The 13,317-nt window shown below is 37.1% G+C and overlaps 1 protein-coding gene across 2 annotated transcripts in view; it reads right to left on the minus strand.

Moving 5' to 3' along the window:
- Positions 1–1,488: 1,488 nt before the first annotated feature.
- AP1S2 (adaptor related protein complex 1 subunit sigma 2) overlaps positions 1,489–13,317 on the minus strand; it is a 30,697-nt gene continuing 18,868 nt past the window's right edge. Inside the window, exon 6 of one of the 2 annotated variants that reach the window (XM_065645369.1) lies at positions 1,489–3,391. The gene's annotated coding sequence lies outside the window, so the exon portion shown is untranslated. The other variant, XM_065645379.1, reaches the window with a different exon arrangement.

The following is a 13,317-nucleotide window of genomic DNA, read 5'->3' on the forward strand; positions in this document are numbered from 1 at the left end:
GAGCCCCAGCAGGCACAGGCAGTAGGTGTTACTGCCCAGCAGCATCTCAGCATCAGGGAACTGCGCTCCCCGCTCCCAGCAGCACACCCCAAGTTCTGGCTGGCAGCTGCTCCCATGTGATTTCCCTTCCTGCATGGCCGCAGCAGCTGCCCGCTGTCACCACAGGGTGGGAAGGGCAGCAGACCTTCACATGCTGAATGCAAGGCTTGCTTTTTATACAGAGAGGGATCAAGCACACCTGAAAAGGCCTTCCCTCTTCAGTCCTTCCCTTGCTTATAGGGCAGGTGGACTGAAATGCATCCTACATAACTTCTCAGCTCTGCGTCCTTTGATGATAGCATGTTTTTCTCAGATTCAGTTTTGCATTGCTGCATTTTGTGTATCAGAAATTGCCCTGAAGTTTACCAGTGACATTCCTGTGTGCTAAGTAACTTTTTCAGAAGAAATGCAAGAGCCTGCTTAAGAGATGCTATTGCTTCCTGTCCTGGATCAGCGCTTCTTAGAAAACATGAAAGTCTATGCTAGTTAATACCTTTAAAGCTTCATTTACGTTCTTATATCATCTAAACAGTGCAGCTCTTTTTGCTTTCACTGTAAGTTTGTTGTAATTAAAATAAACCCCTACTATTCCACATATCCTTCTATTCAGCACTGATGTATCAGCTGAATTCGCTATCTCTAATAAAAGAGAGATAACACTGATAAGTTCCACTTTGGTAACCTACAAGACTGATCACAAAAGAAGCCATACAGGCATAGCCCATGGCACACGGTAACTTAACAAAGGTAGCCACAAGGTGACAACCACAGCAGATGTTTAGGAAGGCCTCTTCAAATTAAAGACAGGTTCAGTGATGAAGACACTCAAGCCAACAATTACTAGCCTGAACAATCCAAAGATTCTGATTCTTTAGCTCCCTCCCACGCCCTCCCCATGAGATAGGAAATTTAAGAAACAAAATTTTGATTTCACATTAGATTTAAGAAATGCCCCAAGATGGTAAGTTTTCCCCATGGTTTTGCTGATAACATCAACCAGTTCAGTTCTTTTAGAAGGCTGGAGAACAGATTAATCTGAGAAATTTTTCGTTGCGACTAGGGTTGTGAATGTTGCATTGACTTGCTCATAATTCCATATAAGGAACTGAATATTCAGTCTGTATGATCCAGAACCCTCTCTCAGTCAACATGTGGTTTGTTTTCATTTTCAAATCAAGTGGCACTACCACATCAATTTAACATCCACTTCAATAAATTTCATGTTTAATGTGGTAAGCCTTCCAAAAACTTGCTAATTTATTGCTTTCTGTACAATTTAAATGGATGTAAATAACTAATCTTGGACACAGTATACTCACACATTTTTTAATAAAGTGCTCAAGAACAGGTTAAGCACTGTAATAAAATTTCCCTTTTTTAAGCTAGCACTGAGTCGCCTCTTCTTTCCTCTGCAAAAAACCAGAACTAATTACACAAAAAACACATAGCAATGGTGTAAAAATGAACATTTATTACAACTAAACCAATGTGACAGACAGAGGTCAAACAGTTTGTCACAATCACAACAAAGCTTAATCCAGCCAAGCACATACAAGTGACAGTGTAAACTTTTAAAAACATGTTTAATACATATAAAATTGTTTCAGGTTTATTTAAATCAAGGTCATTTTACTACTTCAATCTCACACACAGGGCTGTTCTGCTACCACTTTAACCTCATCGATCCCTGCACGTTGTGCACTGGACACACACAGTGCTGCTTTTGAGTGCCCTGGGTTAAGAACAGCCTTTAGCAACCTGATACATTTAAATCCCAGAAAGGGCCTAAGGAACAACCTGAGCTGCTCCTGGTGGGTTCAGTTAGAGCAACACCACACTAGGGCCCGAGCCAGCTCCCCAGCTGGCTGCCTAAATGCTTAGGCCAGCAGCAACACCAAAGCCCAGTTCTGTGAAAATGTGGCACTGCTTACTCGAGTGAACAAGCCAAAACACCGACTCCTGGAGCAAAGTCACTGGGGAAGGAGGGGAGAAGAACAGCCCCACCTTCTCAGGGACGATGCAGACACCCAGAACTTGGCTACTCCAAAGCAGGGCACTGCCTACCTCCTCAACACTCAAAAGCACACACAAATCAGATTTCCTCAAGTGAAACAGGTTTACTTTATAATTACCAAAGGTCTGCTACATGTGTCAAAATATTACTTGATATCACTTTACATGATTTGCAGTGGATCTAGTATACAAATCTAATATTTAAAAGCTCTCACTGCAAATTAGTTGGTTTGACTGTACATCACGCAGAAGTTTCATAAGGGATGTGCCACATGTTCAAGGTGTAAGTCAAGAAAAGCAGTTAAAATGACACTGACAGTTACTGTGTGTGGTTTTTTTTTAAAGGTACCTACACACCCATTAAAGCATAACTATAAAACACCAATAAATACAAATTAATCTGTAGAGTTTGAAATAAAATAATAAAAAGTCCCTTTTTAAAAGCTCCTTCTTTCCCATCTTCAAAAGTATCCAATTTTCATTATGCACCTCTCTATACAGTTAGAAAGCCTACCTCCTTTTTGTGTTTATGTTCGGAGAAAGCTAACATCAGACCAAAAAATAGTTACCTTATATGGAATTTTTTAATATATTATTTTTTACTACATGCATTCCCTTTGTAGTATAGTAACTTGCACAGTTTTGCTCAAGGTAGCTACACTTAAATACACCTTCATTTCTAGTGAGTTGATCAGTTTGCAAATTTCTTGCAAAAAGCAGTATCACCTTAACAGTTTTTACCAGTTTGATATGCAGATCCAGACAGGATTCTTTGGTATAATGACAAATTCAGTAGTAAACAGGTACTTCCAATTTTGATGCATCAACTGAAATAAGCAGAATTATCACAAATGATGACTAAAATGTAGATGAACAAAAGTCTTTGGTTGCATAAGCACAATTTCTACACCATAACATTTTGTATTTGGAGTTGTCCATGGAGTTTCTCTTCACTTAGATATGCTAGTCATGATGATACACTTATTTCCTGAAGTCAAGTCTGCTTATAAAAAACAGTACACTTATTGAAGGCAAATGCAATCTTCCTATAAATGCAGTGAAGGGAGACACTGAGTCAACTGAAATCTAATTCCCTTTCATTTATGATTTTTGAACTTTAGTTTCTTGTTCCCTTTTCAAAGGAGTATTTTTCTTGTAGGCCTGAATGAAGCAGCTTAGCAAAACAGTAATACTGACAAACAGCATCTTACACCATTAGCTAAACATTACAATGAAGGCAGTGAACATTTACAGTATGAAGCACTGAGATGTCATCAGCTGAAGTGAAGATTTATGTCAATCCAATTTCTTCAAGTACACTACGAGGGGTCTCTGCTTCCTATGGAGGGAAAATGTGAGACGGTTGTAAATAGACCCTCTGCTTCTATTGAAGAGTACCATACATGAGTTACTATGAAAGATGCTTGATTAAAAAAGAAAAGCTGAAAGACATGAACATATAAGAGTACTGCAGTTTGCAAACAGGGTACTAGCCATCCTTCTTGAAGAGCTGTTAATTAGATTGTCATGGTTCACAGGAATAGCTGGTAGATTTTATTGCGCTTAAGCGCAATAAAAATAAAGCAATTCAGATGTACCAGCAGGAAACAAATCACAACTCAGTAATAGAGATATGAATTGAGAAGGGATGGGGAAGCATCTTGCAATGGAGTCAGTGATTTTTGTGGTGAATTGTTTCATGAGTCTCAAAAATCTGTTAGCGAAGAATGAATAAAGGGATGGAGTGACCGATGCAACTAAGATACAGTATCCCTTAAGCTCTTCTAATAAAAGAGGCTAGATATCTTTTTTTGAACACCAGTCCCATGCTTAGTTCATAGAACAGCTCAAAGTACCTTGGTACACCTGGTGTCAATAAATTGACCCCTACAGAAGTGAAGAAATTGCCAATATAGGAATTATATTATTCCATGCCAGACAAAGTTTTAGCTTGATTCTAATCTTAAAAAGCTTTGTTTCTATTCAGAGCAAGCCGTTTAATAAAAAATTCCAAAGGGTTATCACCAGTTTTTTATTCGTTATTCATATAGCATCTGAAAATAAACAGTAATTTAATTAAAAACCTTAGGCTGTCCTTTTCCATAATTATTAACAATACCACAGTGAACAAAAAAGGGATACTGTGTCCTTAAGGAAACAAACTTTTAGTACACACCATATGAATAAACTTACTTTAGCATCCTAAAACAAGACATGTCATGGAGCAGGAAAAAAAAGCAGATAATAGTTAAGGCAGCAAGCAAATTTTTCAACTGGTTGCTAAATATTTATTAAAAAAATGTCAGTAAAATATATAGATGTCTTAAATACCGCAAATATCACCAGAATATTGTCTCTATCAACATTGACTATGTAACACAGAATGATCAAGTTTACAAGGCGATTTAGTATTGAAGAAACAAACTGGTATTTTAAAGGCAACTTCATTTGAAAGTATGTCAGTGCTTGGAACAGGCCACCTCAGAGCACTTGGAGATGGCTTCCAAAATACAGCGGCGAATAAGAAATTGCAAAACAAACAAACAAAAAAAGGCAAGTTCAAAATGAAAACAAGATACTCTGTGTCTTAAAGATATAGCAGGTTGTTTTTTTTTTTTTTCCACTGGTGCAATATTTAAACATTCTTTGAACTGCAGTAACCTCCATAAAACCTGACAGGATGGCAGAATGAAAGATTTACATGTGTGTTTTAACACTAAATCCCCCCAAAAGCAGCACTGATCGAAGAAAAGGCTACATAGCATTTTTAATATAATCTGTCATATTATATTCCAAGATTACTTTGCTGAATTCGTATTAGAGGACATGTCTCCCCTCTCCACTAACTTAATGCATTTTACTCAAAAAGATCCTACATTCTTAATTACATCAACGGAATTCAGAGTATACTAACTGAATGTAACTTCTCAAGCATTTCAGGGTCTTAAAAATACATCATAAAACAACTTTTCAGTTTTAAATTGATTAGACAGCAGCAGACGCAGTTACTCAGTGGTGAAACAGGATATTTACTAAATTACTTGAAAAAAAAAAGTTGCTCAATAGCTATGAAGAAATACAGTGCACTGCTGCTATCTTTAGAGCAGTTTAGTATTACTGTCTCTGTTGCCAATTCAAAGTCATAGGTAATTTTCAGCAGGCATATACTTAAATAAGATTAGATTTATTCTAGTAAATCAAGGTCATTGGTTAACTATGATTTAAAGCAATGCGTCTCAAGGACATTGGCTACTTCTCCACAGATACCTCCCCAGTAAAACTCCGTAAGATTTTAATTTTTTAATACTACAGCAGTAACCTTGAAGCAGACATGCCCTCTTATGTGTACATCAAAAATATAAACTCAGAACAGAGCACCTAAAGGCTAATGTGTTTTGCTAAAGGAATAATTTCATCAACTATGACTTTTAAGAAACAAATAGAATGAATTCTATCATGTTTTGTTCACATTATTTGTTTTAGGAAGTGTCAAACACTTTATCCAATTGTTATGGAAAACATTCTGCAGTATTATACACTACCTGCAGCTCAGAATCACCCAAGGCAAATATGCAAATTTGAAATATATCAGAACACAGATGAGGAAAAAAGTCATTCACATGAGACAAAAGTGCATGCAATACTTTATTTCAAACATGCTAGGAAAGCTAATTCATTACCTAGTCATTTAGAAGCAAGCAGCTGTATACAGATAACAAGAAAAACAGCATCTCATTACAGCTCAATGCACAGCATTTTAAGCCAACAGGCATGAAATAATGCAGGCTAAAGCAGCGTTAACCAGACATTTGAACACATTGTTAATGTCTTACAGAAAAAAGGCAAACTTGGAAATAGAAAACCACTCCTATGATCTTGTTTTCTAAGATTTCAGAATGCTGCAAATCCAATCCAAATCTTTTCTCTAATCCCCTAAATCTCCCATTTTTATTTCAGTTTAACATTTGAAAGGTAGTGCATTACCACATATATAGTGTACACGGAACTAGCTGTTTGTGGTTAATCTCAGTAACCACATCCTTCCTAATTACATTTAAATAATTTTCAAAAACAACATTGATTTTAGTTTACAAATTCTTCTCTTCTACTAGGCAAACAGAGAATGTAATATATGCCCTCTCACTCTGCCCACACCTTTTAACTGAATGGCACTTATCATATTCATCCTTGTGGCAGTTCTCTGATATACACGGTAGTCTGCACTTAAAACTGGAAATGCCAATTGAAGGAGACATATTTCAAGTATTATGTTAATGGACTTAAAAAAAAAATCTTTCCACCCCTAAAAATTTGTAAAGCAATGAACTTGTTCTCTCCTTCAGTAGCAGCAATTGTTCAACTACTCACAAGAGCATTTTGAACATTTAAATACAAATGCTGTAACTTCAGATTCACATAAATCATTCTCTTTGCCCTAATCAATTCTGCATTCCTCTTTATAAGGAAAGTGACACTGTGGTGCCAGTCTCAGAAAAGGATACTGGTATGTGCATCTCTAATTAAGATGCAAGGTCTCTCTAGAATTGTGTGTAACATCATTTAATACTTGTGTGTATACCCATTTTATTAACTTCATCTACAGGTTTTAAGTGTATGTTTAAGTATCACTATAACTGATTTGAAAGATAAACACAGGTCAAGTAGTGTTACAGTACAGGTGTTGCAGTATACAGATGTTTAGCTCAGAAATTTCTACAGAACTTAAGCATAAGATTTAAGCTTACACACAATAAAAAGTTAAACCATATGCCAACAAGCACAAGTTTTGTTGAAATGAGACATGTGAAGAGACAACACTGTAAAACAGAGGGGTATGAGGAAAGTACAACAGCAGAGAATGGCTGTGGTATTCTATTAGATTCAAGATGACTGGATTCACCAAGCTGATGATAATGTTCTGTCATGAGTAAGTCACAGGTCTATCTCCTCTGAAATTCTGCATGCATGATGAATGAAGCCATTTAGTACACTGGGACATTAAAGTATTCATGACGTGGCTACAAAAGAAATGTACATATTCTTATACATAACAGAAAGGTGGACATATACGCAAGAAAACAAAAAGATTAACTATTGTATCTCTGATATAAAAAGGATACTTGAAACAGAAATACAATTTTGTATTTTTGACTACTCTAGACTTTGTGGGGAGGGAGAACCATTGTTTTGTTTTACTCCCCCTATACTTGCACACTGGGTCCAACAACATACAGGACAACTTCACATGATTATTACTGCATTATGTAAGCTCAGTTTCCTGTCAGCCAAAAAGTCTTAAGAGCTGAGACACTGTTTGAGAGATGGACCACCCTATCCATTTGCTCCATTCTAGCCTCTTCAGCTGACATCAACTATTGGCTGCTGTCAAACAGGGCACTGGGCTAAGTGAACTTGGGACACCACCAACCACATCTGCCCTGATAAACGCACATTGGTAACAGGCCTCTAGAACGCTGTTGTGAGCAGCACCAGGCCAGCATAGTACAGCCCTGGCGTTGAGACAAATTATCTTTCTATCAAAGAGTGCCTGTCTAAAAAATGGTAGGTATCCAAGACACCTCTCACAGCACGCCAAGTTATCTTTGCTTTTCAATTATGCCACTCAACTTAATCTCTTGAATTATTAGCATGACTGTTGGCATACAATTTGTTGAAAGATGAGTTAGAAAGCAAGAAATACTTTTTTTTTTTAAATTAAAATCAGTGCCCTGAAGACAGACGAGGACATTCTTAATGGAGTAACAGCGTTTTAGGAGCACCAGCCACACATATGTCCATTACACATCTTCTGGAAGGGAAAAAGAGGGAGGAAAAAGCAAAACAAAACACACAACACAAAACACCACACCAACAAAAAAAAGCACAAAACACAACTCTGCATATCAGTTACGATCTTTCATGATGTATCAATTAAAATCTTCAATCTACTTAAGTATCCCACACCCCAAAATTACAGTAGTCTTACAAGATAACTGAGAAAGTTCCCGTGACTTCTAAACCTAACAATTTCTTCTGTGCCATCTCAGTTTATTCACATGTTCGAGTTTGTATATTTAAAATTCTAATCTCCAATTACAAAAAAGCACAACAAAAATATCCTAGAAGCTTTACAGGATTTATACTGCTTTTCAGTGTCAGTAATCTGAACGTTGTTCTATGGTATTTAACATTATTCTGAATAAGCAAACTACAAATCCAGTAGTTCTCAAAATAACAGCACATATAGCTCAGTGATAGTTGCAAATAAGTTGTGTGAAGTCCACTGTGATGTTTGGTAGAACTCAAGAGAATTTGTTATATAACAGAGAATTACAAATGTGAATTTTAAGCAATAAAAGAGGTTTTAAGAGTTAAGTCAAGTGTCAGCCTACATGAAAAGAAAACGCTGAGGCATATTCCTAACTTGAAAAGGAATTGCGTGATGGTAGGATACAGCACTAGTCCCAATAATTAGGAGCTTTGACAAAAGAAAATATTAACTCTGGAACTGCTGGAGCCTCCACAGACAAAAAAAACCCCAGAGAAGTACTTGTGGAAAACTTGTGCTTTACTTACACTGCTGGCATGATATAGATTCATGAAGACAACTGAAAGGCATATTGTAACAGTCTCAAATATCCAATTTTTTACAGTTTAATGTTTTTCAGTTTTTACCTGGAACATACATGCAAACATGTGACTGTGATTCTCCTCCTCCTTGAAAAAAAAAAAACAAAAACTCACATCTTCAGCATTTCACCATTGGAAACCTGGAGCCAAAGTTGATGTCTTCACGAAATGCTTGTCAGATCTTCTAACAGATTTCTCCTTAATTTTACAATAGCTCTCTGGGCAGAAATTAGGATGAGAACAGCTCATTTTCTAGCACTCTTACGAAACTGATTACCATTCACTGTTGCTGTGTTCAAAGATTATCCCAGGCTGCACACATTTTTTGACTTGGAAGTGCTGACCATGTTCCCTTTTACACAACTGGTATGAACAAATAAGGACCTGGAATGTTCATTTCATGTTTATCCACTTGTTACCTTTCCATACTTTCCAAACCTCTACACCCCCCTGCACTCCTGGGGTAGTCCCCATCCTGTTCATTTTTTCAGTGATTTATAACTTGAGGAATTAATTGTCTTTGTGAAAATCCTGGTACACAAAATTAGATGATTGACTCAAATTACTGTTAAAGGATTAGTGTCTCATCTTGACTTAAACTTATCATCTACTGATAAAGCAAGAAAGATTGTCAGATAACAACAGGAACAAAGTGGTTATTTTGCTCCTGGCAGCGTTTTAGCTTACAGAACATGTAAATACCACCTGCAACCAGACTAGCCATAAACTGACATTGTAGAGGCCAATTTAAAGACTAAATGAAAGACAACAGAAACCAAGATATTAAGTCTTAACACAGCAATATTGTAAGATGGAAAACGCTGCAGTTTCAGTGAGATCTCTGTACCCCACTGAAGATGTCCAAGAGCACCACGCACAGAGAATCCGGCACTGTGGGCAGTCTGACAAACAACAGAAAAGAAAAAAAGTTTTGACTAATTATTTGCCATCACAGAACTACAGTGTCTCACAAGCTGCAGCTATGATTTTTTTTTTTTTCTTCTCTGTGTTCCCTGCCACATTGTCTCCAGAGCAGTTAGGTTGCCGGTCTGAATACCAGAAAAGATAATTTGGGGTAAAGGACAAATGACAACTTCTATAATCAGAATCTAGACTCCAATGCCTTCCTTCTGTGCAACTCAGAAGATATTAGACAATGCTGAGCCTGTGAAGCAAATCCTTAAATAGCCAGCTATCTGGATCTAATGAGTTTATAAATGAGTTGATCTAGCAGCTAAGGAAGAAGTAATGGTACCCTTGTAGCACAATACAATGGCAAGCTAAAATGAAATACTACCTCTGAAAAATCACCACTTATTAAATAAATTTGGATGTAAATTGCTTATCCGACTTTAACATGTCTTAGATCCTAGGTTTGCCAAAGCAGTAATAGCTCTACAATAGAAGCTGCGCATTGGGATTCCATAATGTTTTAAAGTTACTAGAATCCATCTTTTTCAAACCGACATCTGTGTTTACAACTCATTTTAAAAAGCTAATAATACTCTCTGAAATTTTCAGCCTGAGTCATTAGAGATTTTAAAATTAGAAAAATGGTAGAGTTGATTTGAGTCAGAACTATTTAGCTAGAGAACTATTTAGCTAGCCCAACCCAACTGACGTTTTTCTCAGCCAAATTTTTCATGACCCAAACTAATTAAAAATCATAAACTAAAATTAGAAGAGACTTCATGTAATCCAGTCCCTCAGTCAGCAAACCTGTAATATTCCTGAGGGATATTTAATCTGGTAGAGGCATCCAGTGATGGAAACTTCTTCATGACCCCCAGGCAATCCACTTAAATGCTTCATTATTATCACTACTGGAAAATTTGCCTAACACCTACTTTGAAATTATTTTCTTGCTGCAATTTAAGATATTTTATGTCTGTAGTGGACAAGAAAAAAGTATATTTTCCTCAGGCAAGAGAGAAACAAATTATTTATGCCTATACCAAACTGACTCAAGTTCAGTGTTTTGCAGTGCTGCCCTTTTACTGACAACATCACACAGTGACAGACTTCATGAATACTTGGCACATGTTCTTTTACAGGGAAAGTTTGCTTAGGTTTTTAACTGCTTTCTGATCAAAACCAGCACAAAGCCTGCACAGGTAAGCCATGTTATACTACAGGCAAAAATTATAACTGTTATCTTTTGATAAAGGCTTGGCTTTTTTTTTTTTCCTTCAGCATCTAAACAAACCCCAAGCTAGAACAACTGACAAGATGCAGGACCATAGTGTGCACAGCAGTTTGGGAACAATTCTACAGAAACACACTGTGGGAAAAAGAGATAGGAAGTATGAGGGTTTCTGTTTAGAAACATGACGTTCTTACAGTAGCAAAAGATTAATATTTAACAAGCACTTCTTTAAGCAATGCTTCAGAAGCAATTACTTTTATACACTCTGCTTCTGAATCTTTATTAGGAAATATTTTTAATGAAAGGCTACTTTAGGTAATTGCTGCTGCTCACTTGCATTTTCAGGGATTTCAAAACAGTAGAGCATCTGTTTCCCAATCTTTGGTTAGCTAATATTTGGAAACTCACACTACATGGTTATTGGTAAAATTCTACCTTCAAAGGAGAGCAAAGTGTTTTCTCAGAGAACCTAGAAACACCCATGAGGTCGTGAACATATTCAAAGACAAATATTAACTATGATGCTGTTCAAAAACAAAGAATGATCCTATATCAATGCCAAGTCCAAGTCAAGATCTTGTCTGCAACTTTCTATACAGACGGGACAAAAAAAAAAAATCTTCAGGATTAGTGCAAGTTAGTCAACACAATACTCAACTAGAGTCTGAAACAGCATCAGTACTAATTAGTCAGCAACACATTCTAGCATATGCACACACTTCAGTTCTAAAACATTGCTTCAACAGACCAGAACAGAAGAGTATGACAGAAGATCAGCAGTGGCCTGCCCGCCTCCATCTCAAAAGCAGAAGTAAAAATATCAGTGGAAACATCATGTACTGTAACTGGATAACAGTGGGTGCTTCCTGCTGCTTAGCTGCTATTCTGATCTGCTAGATCAGAGGTGATAATCGCTCTGGGAGGCAATGCTTTATACCTGCCAATCATTTGCTACACACTGAGCTATGAAGAATCAACAGGCTAATCTTTAAGGGTAAGGATGGTTTTAAGCATCCACTGGAGGCTCCACTTCCCCACCACAGAAACACAAATGCTTTAAGTAAATATTGCTGCTGAATACTTTGTATTGTAAAGCTAGAGCCAAAATTACTACAAAATCACTGAGTTGTCTACCAGATAATCCCACAGTGTCTGTACGTTTGGCATTTTGTCAAACTATGTACATAAGGATTCATTAATGTTTTCTTCCATTTTCTTCCAGTGCTGCACTGCAGCTAGAGGTTTGCATTACTTATGCCCCTTTGCTTAAGGAACCATTTTTTAAACTGCAGGGCTGTATCTTTGAAGGGATGACCAGAATATACTGCTGTAACAAGCCATATCACGTCCAATATCATTCAGCTTCCATGGCAATGGCATTTAAACATTCCCCTTCCTTCCTGTTCCTGCAGCACTTTGCCACCTTATAAGTTGTTTGGACAAATGTTTGCACGGCCAAGTTGTAAACACAGAAAAGCTGCTGACTATATGTTTTTATAAATGAGCAATTTAAATGGGATTATCTTAAACTGATCTGAAATCATCCTAGAATGGCCAGTGAGGGAAAGGACAACTGAAAACTCCCTAAGTCAATAACACTGCTGAAGCTCTTTGCCACACTTCTATGACTCCAAACAGCAGCAGGAGTGAAGCATAAGGACAGGTAAATTATAACTTACCTAACTGTGCTAGCTGCCTTGGGGGTTCACAGCAGGCATGAGTTAAAACAAGAGACATGGGAAACACTGGCTTATTAGAACACTTAGATACACTGGGAATTGTTAAAAAAAAAAAGTAACTTAAGTTTCACTATTAGTTTTAGCAAAAGTCCTGGCTGCCATCAAAAGCAACTGCCTTTTACTTGCCTTTTCAATGCAACTGCTTTCCTCCTCCTGGCCCTTCCCTCATGCTCCCCTATACATTCTCAGGTTTCAGCTAACAAGCTAGGACCCACAATTACAGGGCAAGTAGATCAACACAAGTGCCACCACAAAGGTGGCAACAGGAATGGATTTGGCCTTCTCAACAAGAATTAGTCAGCATGGGTTTAGGTGATGAGGAAACTGCACCCTGACTTTACTATCTATAAACTGCTCTTTATAGAAAGCATAAGTTCTATTCAGTAGAACTTGAGTGTACAATAAAAAGATTTCACCCTGTCAAGTTGTATACCACTTAGATTTTTCAACATTATAGAAGGCTTACTTTAAATTTAACCAAATTTTGTAGGGAACAGACTACTTCTAAATATGTGGCTTATTATACTTGCCATACAGCACATGTAGAACTCAACACCCCAGTTTACATGTAAATCTCTCTGAAACAGCCCTCGAAAAACCCAAATTCTACTCATTTACTGCTTGTTTATGCTTGACAGACTAATACAGATTAAGTAATTTGAAACTGTACAACCTATTAGCTAAATATTGGGCTAATCCAAGCACAAAACCTATGAGTCAAACTCCTCCCCTTGCTCAAAGACAACCTTC

Source organism: Caloenas nicobarica, chromosome 1, assembly GCF_036013445.1.
Source record: "Caloenas nicobarica isolate bCalNic1 chromosome 1, bCalNic1.hap1, whole genome shotgun sequence".
Lineage (NCBI taxonomy): Eukaryota > Metazoa > Chordata > Aves > Columbiformes > Columbidae > Caloenas > Caloenas nicobarica.